Source organism: Panthera leo, chromosome A3 (genome assembly GCF_018350215.1).
Source record: "Panthera leo isolate Ple1 chromosome A3, P.leo_Ple1_pat1.1, whole genome shotgun sequence".
In the NCBI taxonomy this organism is placed as follows: Eukaryota; Metazoa; Chordata; class Mammalia; order Carnivora; family Felidae; genus Panthera; species Panthera leo.
In genome coordinates this window covers 115,578,374-115,589,029 of record NC_056681.1, presented here as the reverse complement: position 1 = coordinate 115,589,029, position 10,656 = coordinate 115,578,374, and the positions used below count along the sequence as shown (strand labels likewise).

Genomic DNA, 10,656 nt, shown 5'->3' with positions numbered 1-10,656 from the left:
TCCACAGGTAATCTTGATCTGGCAGGATTGGGAAACTACCAGTTGTAAAATATTCAAAGACATGTTTATGATGGTTCATTTCCACACTGGTTATAAAAATATCTCAGTTTAAATAGATACCCACTATTGCATGCCTGTTTTAACACCAGCTTCCCACCAGGAGCCATATAAAACCTTCTAGGGAAGGTGTGAATTGGGAGTAGAGCAAGATTAAACTGAAAAACTGTTAAAGGCTAGCACTTTGCACTGATACGAAAATTACTATAGAAATAAAGCAGAACTAAAAGGAAAAATTAGGATGGATACCCATCTAAAGTTGAGTGAATTGTATGGCTTCTTTGTTTTAAAATAGTGGGACTTAACAAATTGAAGCTTGTATATTATACTATGTATGTAAAACACAGGTTCCAAAGCACCGTTAAGGATTTTGTGACCCTGGACAACACTCTACATATTTAGGCTTGTGACGTCATCTGTAATCTGACCACCTGGGAGGATTGTTAAACTGAATTATGCCCCCATTCCCTTTCCCGATACTGGATTGGTCTCTGAGGGGGAGCCAAGAAACCCAGAGTTTTTACCCTACTGCAAACATAACCTGTCTGTGAATACATGATAATCACTATTCAAAGGGTTATTCAAACTCAAAATATAGTAGTCTCCCATTATCTGTGGTCTCACTTTCTGAGCAATCAATCACTGCCTGTGGTCAGCTGTGGTCAGGAAGCAGATGATCCTTCTGACAGTGTGACTCCCATCACAATGCCCTTGTCATGCAGCTCACTTTCATCATGTTGGCACTTTATCCTCTCACATCATCACAAGAGGAAAGGTACAATATATTTTGAGAGAAACCACATTTGCATAACTTATTACAGTATATTGTTAAAATTGTCCTACTTTATTGTTAATCTCCTACTGTGCCTAATTTATAAATTAAATTTTATCTTTTGTACATACAGGAAAAAACATACTATGTGTAGGGTTCGGTACTGTCTCAGTGTCAGGCATTGACTGGAGTCTTAGGCGTATTCCCTGCTGATAAGGGGGTGGGGAGGGGCTACTATAATGTATGGTTATGGTTACCACCTGGTACAAACAGGTGTTTCTCACAAGAGGCCCATAGAGAAGTAGGAAGGAGAGAAAAAAGGATTAATAAGATTGCCACCTGCTTAAAAACAGTGATCCTTAAAATGAATAATCCAACAGATAATAACTTTTAAGGAGAGGAAGAGTCTCCTGGGAAAAAGTTTCTAAAAGATCACTAAACTTTAAAGACTCAGTGTTGAGTATGATTTACTAGCTATGTGACTTCGCGAAGTATGTGACTTAAGCTCTTTTACAAAGACAGAGTGCCAGCAGGGGAGGGGCAGGGAGAGGGAGAGAGAATCCCAAGCAGGCTCCACGCTGTCAGCACAGTCAGATGCAGGGCTCAATTTCATGAACCATGAGATCCTGACCTGCGCAGAAATCAAGAGTCAGACACTTAACTGACTGAGCCACCCAAGTGCTCCTTGGCTTCACCTTCGTTTTAACCTTTTAACCTTCGCTTTCTTAAGTATAAATTACAAACACAAGTTCTATCTTAATGGTTCTTGTTAAAACATAGTGGAATACCTGGCTTAAAAACCTGTTGAGTATTATGCAAATGTATGGAATAACTATGCTGTTTTTCATTAATCCTTTACAATCCTTCACAATTTACTCCAATTTTACTCTGAATTAAAGAATGGCCAGAATGCTTTCGAAGCTCTTGAAATCCTTCCTGGTCTTAATATGCCTTTATAACAATTTAGGGAAAGAAATCTGCTGTTTATCAAATGTTATCATCTTGACCTTTTTGCCTTTCATAGGCAAAAGAATAGACATTTTACTTCGCTTTCAAAAATTGTCAAAGCTCCTATTTTTCTCCTACCATGGAACAGAAGGAAGAAAAGGTAAAAGGCTCATTGAATATAACCTCAATGATAAAGTAAATAAAGAAAAAATAAAACCTCCATTTCCCCCGCAGCCAGACAAGATAACTTTTGAGAAGAATCCTGTAAGAATGTTCACTAATAGGTAGTGACTACTCCAAACCTAATTTTCTTTCTCCTGTGTTGTCTTAGCCTATTCCACACTACTGCTATAATAGTATTGATCCAATTTTTAGAGTCCCAAGATTATGGCAAAAATGGTTTATATACCAAATCATCTCATTTTGACCCTCCTTTGTAGATTTGCCCCAAAGATAACGAACACGTCATGTCTTGTCCCTGGATTTAAGGCAAAGTACAAAGACCAATTGCATCTAATAATTTAGAAAACATATCCAGAGCAAAGCCCAGCTTTGAAAAAGGAGGTATTTGTGTTCCTGAGGATTGGCCAGAGGCTTTCAGGATCTGGTCCAGTTGGAGAAACCCCACACGGTGTGTCCCTGCATTGGGAAGTTGGCTTCAGCTGTTCCCCAGAATCTCACTCCCCTCCCACGAACTGTTGAGGTACCATGGGGTGAGCTGTCAGCATCGGGCCACCGACCTTCTCAGCTAACCAACACTCGCTGGTTGTAGCCCTCCCAGAAAATACTGGGCAAAGTGGAGGTGTTAGTGTGGACACATGAAGATTCTCTGAGAGTTCTCCTTCCCTAGCTAAGCCATCTTCCTTCCCACAGGTTCCAAGCCAACTGGAAGGTGCTCAGACGCATTTGTAAAACCTGCCGATATGCCAAGAGGAACCAGAAACTTTTCCAATCCCTTTCTGAGTAAACCTTAGGTCCTGTGTTAAAGTAGGCTCCATAGAAAACAAGTTTCAAAGATTGAGAGGAGGCAGTATTTTCAAGGACTTGAGTAATAAGGAGTAAAACAGTTGAGTGGCCCCTGCTGAAGTTTACAATGAAGAAAAAATATTTTTTAATAGACTATCAGCTGGGACTCATGATCCCAGGAAAGTACCAGTAGATGGCATGAGTACGCAAGAAGTTCAGCCCTTAACTGCCAGTCTGACCTGTCTCTTGGAAAAGAACATCTGAGACAGTCTCACAGTGCCCCCAAATGCGAGAGGACTTCACTCCAACAGGGTAGAGTTGTTGTGGGGGTCAAAGGAAATCAGATGTGAGAACGTGCTTGGAAACTACAAAGATTATAAAAATAGTCTGGTTTCTAGTTTTGGGGAGAAGTGATTTTTTTCTACCATGTTTGTTTTAGTATCCAAAGTTTCAGCTTACACAGCTTCAAGCAGTATTTTTTTCAACAACTATTTTTTAATATTAGCTTTTATTTTGGAAATGACAACGTGAGTCACAGAAAACTGAACGCCACAGTGTGACTTTGAGGTCGGTTAACCTCCTGAAGCCTCGTTGCCTCAATGTTAAAATATGGAAAAAAAAATTTATGGGGAATGTGTGTGAAAATTCTTTATAAGCCATATAGTAGTCCAAAAATAAAATACATTCCTATAAATTGAGTGAGAGTCAATGAGTTATTTAGCATAGGCTCCAGTTGCTAGAAAGTATTTCGCTCATTCCTTTATCCATCCAGCAATGTTTGAGTGCCTGTTCCCCGTGTAAGACAATATGCTAATACTCAGCAGCACCTGGCACCCACTTCGCAGCACCCAGATGAAGCCCAGTAAAAATGCTCCAAGCTACTTTATCAATACTGACTGTATCCCTCCTGCAGGAAATGAAAGGCAACCAACATAGGGGTGCAAAAGCTGATGAAGCACCTTCATTCTTCCAGGAATCGATTCATTCCTAAGTTTGAAAAGACGGAAACTTCCAGATTAAATACAAATAACAGAAATCATCTCTGCAGGTGCAATGGATTCTGAAATTGGATTGGCCTTCCATGCTAAAACAAGCTTCATCTGTCTCCCTTCCAGGAGGAGGTAAACCAGGAGAAGGGTAACTCAATATTTCCAGGGCACGCAGCCATAAGAAAGGACACTGCTCACATCTGACAGCCATTCCAAGTAGAGGATGTCCGTAAAGGTGGGAGCCAAGCCTCAGGGCCTTCTTTGCACAAGAAACATCTCAGGTAAAGTGTTCTTTAAATTGGAGGAGCGGGGGCTGGGGCAAGTTGTAAATTCATGGGCCCTCAGATTTAGGCATTTTTCTGATGAGTGATCTCAAACTCAAGTGCCTTTGGATGCCGAACAGTTCACTGAGGTGAGGCCTGTGGGCCCGTGTAAGACCACGGAAGGTAGGGCTGCAGCGTGGAGAGCGAGAACGTATACCACTTCAAGACCATCACTTTCAACTCCAATCAAGAGAGGTGGCCAAACACAGCTTATTCTCTGGGGCCTTGGGGCTCCAGCTTACATCCCTAATCTGGCCCAACTGCACATTTTAAACATTTGGAAACTAAGGCCAGGAGAGGAGAAATGACAAAGCCAGGTTCTCATTGTAAGTAGCAGAGAGAAGACTCTGTTCGGGGTGAGGCATCTTAACACAACAGAGAGCCCAACAGGAGTATGTTAAAGCCTGAGCACACTAACATTTTCACAGCAGCCTTGGAAGGCAGACTGGTTAAGAGCATGGACCCGGCAGCCAGAGTCCCTGTGCCTGAATCCCAGCTCTAACAATTAATAACTGTGTGCCCTTAGGCAAGTTACTTAAGCTTTCTGTGCCTCGACTCCCTCATCTGATAGTAATGATAATGGTGCTGATAACAGCACTAACTTCGTAGGGCTGTCGTGAGGATACAATGAGTTAAAATGTGGAAAGTGCTTAGAGCAATGACTAGCCTGTTAGCGTTACCCCTCCCACACACAGACACATGCATGCTTAGAGGTCAAGGTCATACAGCTTTCCTTAGAGGTCAAAAATCTGCATCTGCAGGCATGCACAAATGCACACGCAAGGGGGTATGACACTCCCTCTCAGACATACGGATTTCCTGGCCTCCTCAGCCTTACATCCTCAGTGACCAACCTGGGAAGAATTGCAAAGGGAGGGGCTGGAACAGAGGCCAGAGCTGGGTGGCTGGGTGGGTTTTTCTACTTTTCAGGAATAGTGTAGGCTTCCGGGAAAGCAAGTCCAGGGATGAAGCGGTTTACACGCACCAGTGTTTCTCAAACTTTAGCATGCATTAGAATCAGCTGGAGGGTGTGCTCAAACACAGAATGCTGGCTGCACTCCCGGGCTTTCTGATTCAGCAGGTCTTGGGTAAGGCCTGAGAATTTGCATTTTAACAGATTCCCAGGTGATGCTGAAGCTGCTGTTCTGGGGGGGCCTACACGATAAAAAACACTGATACACATTTTTTTTTTAATGCTCAAAAGAATCATATGAGTTTGGCATTTTCTCCATGCTATAGTGGAGAAAACCAAGCCCAGAGAATGTGGCTGATGTCCTCAGCGTCACACCATTTGTAAGGAGTGGAACAGGGTCTTGAATCAAGTCGGCCTGACTCGGAAGCCTGTGGCGTTTCTACCTCCCCATGTGGCGTGAGGCATGAGCATTTACTCTCCACCAGGACCTTGCCATGGGCCGGAGGCACCAAGATAGGGTGTCTGTGATGAGCTGGAGTGTACAGGTGGAGAAGACGTAAGGGAGACTTCTCTGAAGAAGGGAAGGCCTTCCTACTGGTTCCTACTGTCTCCCCTCCCTGTTCACCAACTGCTGTTATCTCCTGGGCATTCACAGCCACTAAGTCTGACCAGGTCACATCCCTGACACCCCCTTTGTTGACTGTCCATTCCCTGTTCCCTCCAAGACCACGTCTGACTCTGCAGGCTCATGAGCCTCAAAGCTGTAGTCCTACTGAGTTTTTGTCCGCCTCTGAAAGTGACCTTTCTCTGGCTCACCGTGCTAGGCTCAGTTTTCCCTCTGACTAGGGTACCCACCCCCTTCTTTGCCTGGAACACACCTCCTTGTCCCAGAAGACTCAACAGCTCTGGCCACCCCTCAATCCCACCAGTGCAGGCTGTGTATACCTCCTCTACCTTCTCAAGAGTACCGTCCGTGGCTTACCTCTGTCATAACACTTGTGCGTATTGTTGGGTAATTATATATTTATTGATATATTTCTCCAATACTAAATATCTAGTCTAAACCAACTTGTACCTTTAAGTCCTCAGGGGCTATTACAGTATTTGGTATAGGGTGGGGCAGTGGTCCTGAAACTTGTCTGCACGTTAGAATCACCTGGGCATTGAACCCCTGGGTGGTTCAGTCGGTTAAGTGTCCGACTTTGGGGGCACCTGGGTGGCTCAGTTGGTTAAGCGGCCGACTTCAGCTCAGGTCATGATCTCACGGTCCGTGAGTTCGAGCCCCACGTCAGGCTCTGTGCTGACAGCTCAGAGCCTGGAGCCTGTTTCAGATTCTGTGTCTCCCTCTCTCTGACCCTCCCCTGTTCATGCTCTGTCTCTCCCTGTCTCAAAAATAAATAAAACGTTAAAAAAAAAATTTTTTTAAAAGTGTCCGACTTTGGCTCAGGTCATGATCTCACAGTTTGTGAGTCGGAGCCCCGCGTCGGGCTCTGTGCTGACACCTCAGAGCCTGGAGCCTGCTTTGGATTTTACGTCTCCCTCTCTCTCTGCCCCTCCCCTGCTCATGCTCTGTCTCTCTCTGTGTCAAAAATAAACATTAAAAAAGTTTTGTTTTAAAAAGAATCACCTGGCCATCTTTGAAAAATCCAAGCCCAGGTCACATTCCAGATGAATTAAGTTACACAGTCTCTGAAGGTGGGACACAGGGCATTAGTATGTTTTTCAAATCTCCCCAGGTGAACCAATGTGCAGATAAGCTTGGGAAACATTGAAGTCGAGTTTCAGGATGCAGGATGGTTGGACGGTTGGAAGGATGATTGGATAATCAGTTTGAAGTTTGAAAAGGAGTACACCATGCAGAGAGAGGGAGAAGAGTTTTTAATGAAAAGTGGCAGCATGAACAAAAGCCCAGAGGTAACAAAGTACACAGGAGCATCATGATCCAAGATATAAAGGTAGTGAGCAGGTGGACCAGGAAGGACCCAACTTGCTGTGCTCGGGAATTTAAACTTTGAGCTGTAAGTGGATGGAAAGCATTGGAAGAGTATAACACAGAAGGGTGAAATAAACATTTTTTTTTTTTGGAAAACCAGTTGGCAACCGTAAGATCTTACTGGAGTAGAGAGAGGCTGGAGGCAGGAAAAAAAGTGGTTTTTCCTCTTTGCCCTCCTGCCAGATACTGGCCTCCAGGAGGCTGCTGAACTTTCAGGACAGGCAGCCCCAGTGAGGCTTGATTGTGGGAGCACTTGAGGCTGCTGGGGTGGGGGATCCCTCATGTACAGCTGCTGCTAAAACTAGGACTCAAAGCCATGAATTTCTGCCTCCGAGTCTCATAACCTTCCTACTTCAAATGATCGGCAACTCCGGGTGGGTTCTGACTCCATGTGTGGTGTGAAAGTCGTACTTGACAAATTCAGATGCAAAGGCAAGCAGATGTTAATTGAACAGTGGTCAGTAACAAAGCTGAACCCACAAATTAAACAATTCCTTTTGGGGATCAAACTACAGAGAGACAGACACACAATAGTGAAGCCACCAGTTACACCTTCCAGTCTGAGCTCTAGTTAATCTGTCAATCAACTCTCTGATGCTATAACCATTATCATCTGGACTGGGTCTCCCTGGCTCTCCTGGGAGGCTGCTGACCTGGCAGCCACCCCATTTTCCCTGAAACTAGGTGTTCCTCCAGCCAGCTACATGCTGGAGTGTCTTCTTGATGCCCCGTTCCTCCAACTAGTGATGGAGGTGAGGAGGAGCTTGTGAACTGGAGTCTCAGGACCCCATGCACTAGATCTTCTGCTTCCCCAGCTAGCCATGCTGGAGCTCCCAGCCACTGGGAGAGAAGGTCCCAAGCATCTGCCACGGAGGACTAATCAGACCCCATGTACTTGGTCTGGTTTTCTTTTGCCATTTTTCCCCCTCTTGCTTCATCTCACAATCTCATCTCTCTCTCTCTCTTTCCCCCTCTCCCTCCCTCTCTCCCTCTCTCTCTCCCCCTCTCCCTCCCTCTCTCTCTCTCTCCCTCTCCCTCCCTCTCTCCCTCTCCCTCTCTCTCTTCCTTATTTTTTCTCCCCTCTTTTTCTAGCCCCTGCAACTGCCTCTTACACTCTAACCACATCTCTCTCATGTTACCTTCCTGCCCCAGGGTGGCCACACTCACATTTTGCCCTGACCAGGAGGATAGTGGGGGCAGAGCTTGCCAAGCCCAGAAGCATCTGCAGAACTGTAGTCACCAAGGAGGGAGCATTCTTTCTGATAGACACGGAGGCACTGGATGGGCTGGCCACCTTGTTCTTTGCATTCTTCTCTCCTTTCTGTGTCTCTCTCCCCCATTCCAGAGCAATGCGATGGGCTGGACAGAGCATGGTCTCTGGAATCAGGCCTCTACTCCAACCCCAGCTCTGCCATTTACTGATTTGGTAAACTTGACCGTGTTGTTTGACCTCTGAGTTTCAGTTTCCTCATCTGTGCCCACGTCTCTGGTTGTTAGTTCTAAACGCCGATGGAGGCATTCTGGCACAGTGAACACAGGCCAAAGTCTTAAATGCTCAATCAACCACTTACTGGTTGTGTGACCTCAGTCCCCAACCTCCCCAAGCCCTAATTTCCTCATCTCTCCAACGTGTAATAGAAGGACCAGATTTGTCAGGTCGTTGCAAGGATAAATGAGCTAACTTAGGGAAAGTACTTAACATGAGATAATTGCCAACTGTATGCTCCAGCTGTTGTTATATATTGTTTATACACTGCTTAGCCCATGATAGATGCTTACTGTAGCCAGCCTCCGAGATGGTTCCCCAGGGAGCCTCACCCTTGGGCACTCGTACTTTCGTGTAGTTTCCTCCTATACCGAATCACAGCCAGTGTGAATTAGTGTGAATACAGTGGAAGACCAAGTCAGAAAGCCATGGCTGCTCCCACTTCAGCTTCTGGAATCATTTGCCCGGGGGGAAGTCAGCCTCCATGTGTTGAGATGCAAACAGCCCGTGGAAAGGCCCCCCATGGAGGGGTGCGGAGGCCTCCTGCCAACAGCTAGTGCCAACTTGCCTGATACAAGTCTACCACCTGGGAAGTGGATCTCCCAGCACCTGTCAAACCATGAGACGTGAGACGTGCAGGCCTGGCTAACATCTGATAGCAGCCTTGTGGCAGACCTGGGGCCGGAACTGCTCAGCCAAACCAAATTCCCGACCCGAAGAAACAGCGGGAGATAGAATACATTATTGGTTTTAAGCCGCTTATTTGTTAAACAGCAACAGTTAACTAACATAGTGCTTAAAAACAAAAAACAAAAACCAAAAAACTCCCCCAAGTAACAGCAGATCGACATTTCCATTGCAAATCCATGCAGTCTAGCATGCGAACAGCAGGGGGCGCCGTTGGACCATTTTCTGGTCAGGCCATGCCAGCCTTTTTCTCCCTCCAATAGGGGGCACATCCGGGTTGGGTCAAAGGAAATGCCAGACTGGCCAGGAAACAGGCCAGCCACCTCAGGCCCCTGCTCCTCGTGAGCAGAGCTGATGGTGATCCCAAGGGAATAACCCAAGAATCAGCTCAGAGCAGGCCCCTTACCCCTGTAGCCAGGAAGCCCAGGAAACGTGGCTCAGAGTCCTGCTTCACTGCTTTATTATTTTTTTAGTGTTTTTAAACAACTTTTTAAAAAGTTTTTTAAAAAATGTATTTAGTTGAGAGAGAATGAGAATCCCAAGCAGGCTCCGTACTGTCAGCACAGAGCCTGATGCGGGGCTCGAACTCACCAACTGTGAGATCATGACCTGAGACGACATCAAGAGCCCGATGCTTAACTGGCTGAGCCACCCAGGCACCCCATGCTTCACTGCTTTAAAGCAAGTTTCCAGGCAGGCCTGGATACAACTCCTCAGTGGCTCCCCTGTTCTTGGGCTTAAAGCAGAGACCCTGGTCAGGGTGCTGTGGTTGTGAGGCACCATTTGGGAAGGGTTTCTATGTCCCTTCCAAATGGCCTATTTGCCACTGAGAAGACAGCTTGCTCTGTCTGCTGTCCTGGTGACCCCAGCCCACCCTGTCAGCAAGCACCCTTGTGATTGCCTCCTGGTCAGCAGATGAGGGTCTTGCTGCAGGAGGGCCATTGACCTTTCCCATCTCATGCTTGAGGTTTTGTGGGGCCCTCAGCACATACTTGCAGACCCAGGACCAGCCTCCAGAAATGAGGACCTGGCAACTGGGTCTGCCCCAACTGCAGAAGAGCTGTGAAACCAGGGAGTGCACCTAAGGACCAGATAGCCAGCCCTAAAGAGGGCTACACAGCAAGCTGGAGACAGCTGGAGTCAGAGTGCGGGGCCATGGTTCCTGCTGGGAGGTGAGCACAATGGCTGGACGTACCTCTCTGCTCTCCTTCGGTGTTCTCCAGAAAGAATGGAGAGCCCTAGTGGCCCTCATCTCCTCTGAGCCAGAGACTCAAGGTTATCAAAGGAGTCCTGCTATCTCTTCATGGCCCAGGAAAAGCCAGGCTTTCAGGGGAGAGAGAAAAGGGATAGAACACATCCTGAATACTCCACCCCATTCCTTGTTGGGGTATAAGGCCTGGGTAGGGGCTGGGGGGAGAGGTCTTCCGACAGGGTGAGAAGGTAAAGCTCGATGCATTGTGAGTTGCGGACCCCTGGGCCCAGGAATGATCCTTGATACTTGCTTCCTTTGCCAGTAGAACTG

The 10,656-nt window shown here is 46.4% G+C and overlaps 1 protein-coding gene across 1 annotated transcript in view; it reads left to right on the top strand.

The window, feature by feature from the left end:
• Window positions 1–3,570: 3,570 nt before the first annotated feature.
• LBH (LBH regulator of WNT signaling pathway) overlaps window positions 3,571–10,656 on the top strand; it is an 89,251-nt gene continuing 82,165 nt past the window's right edge. The window contains exon 1 of the mRNA XM_042933330.1: window positions 3,571–4,013. The gene's annotated coding sequence lies outside the window, so the exon portion shown is untranslated. The remainder of the gene's footprint in view (window positions 4,014–10,656) is intronic.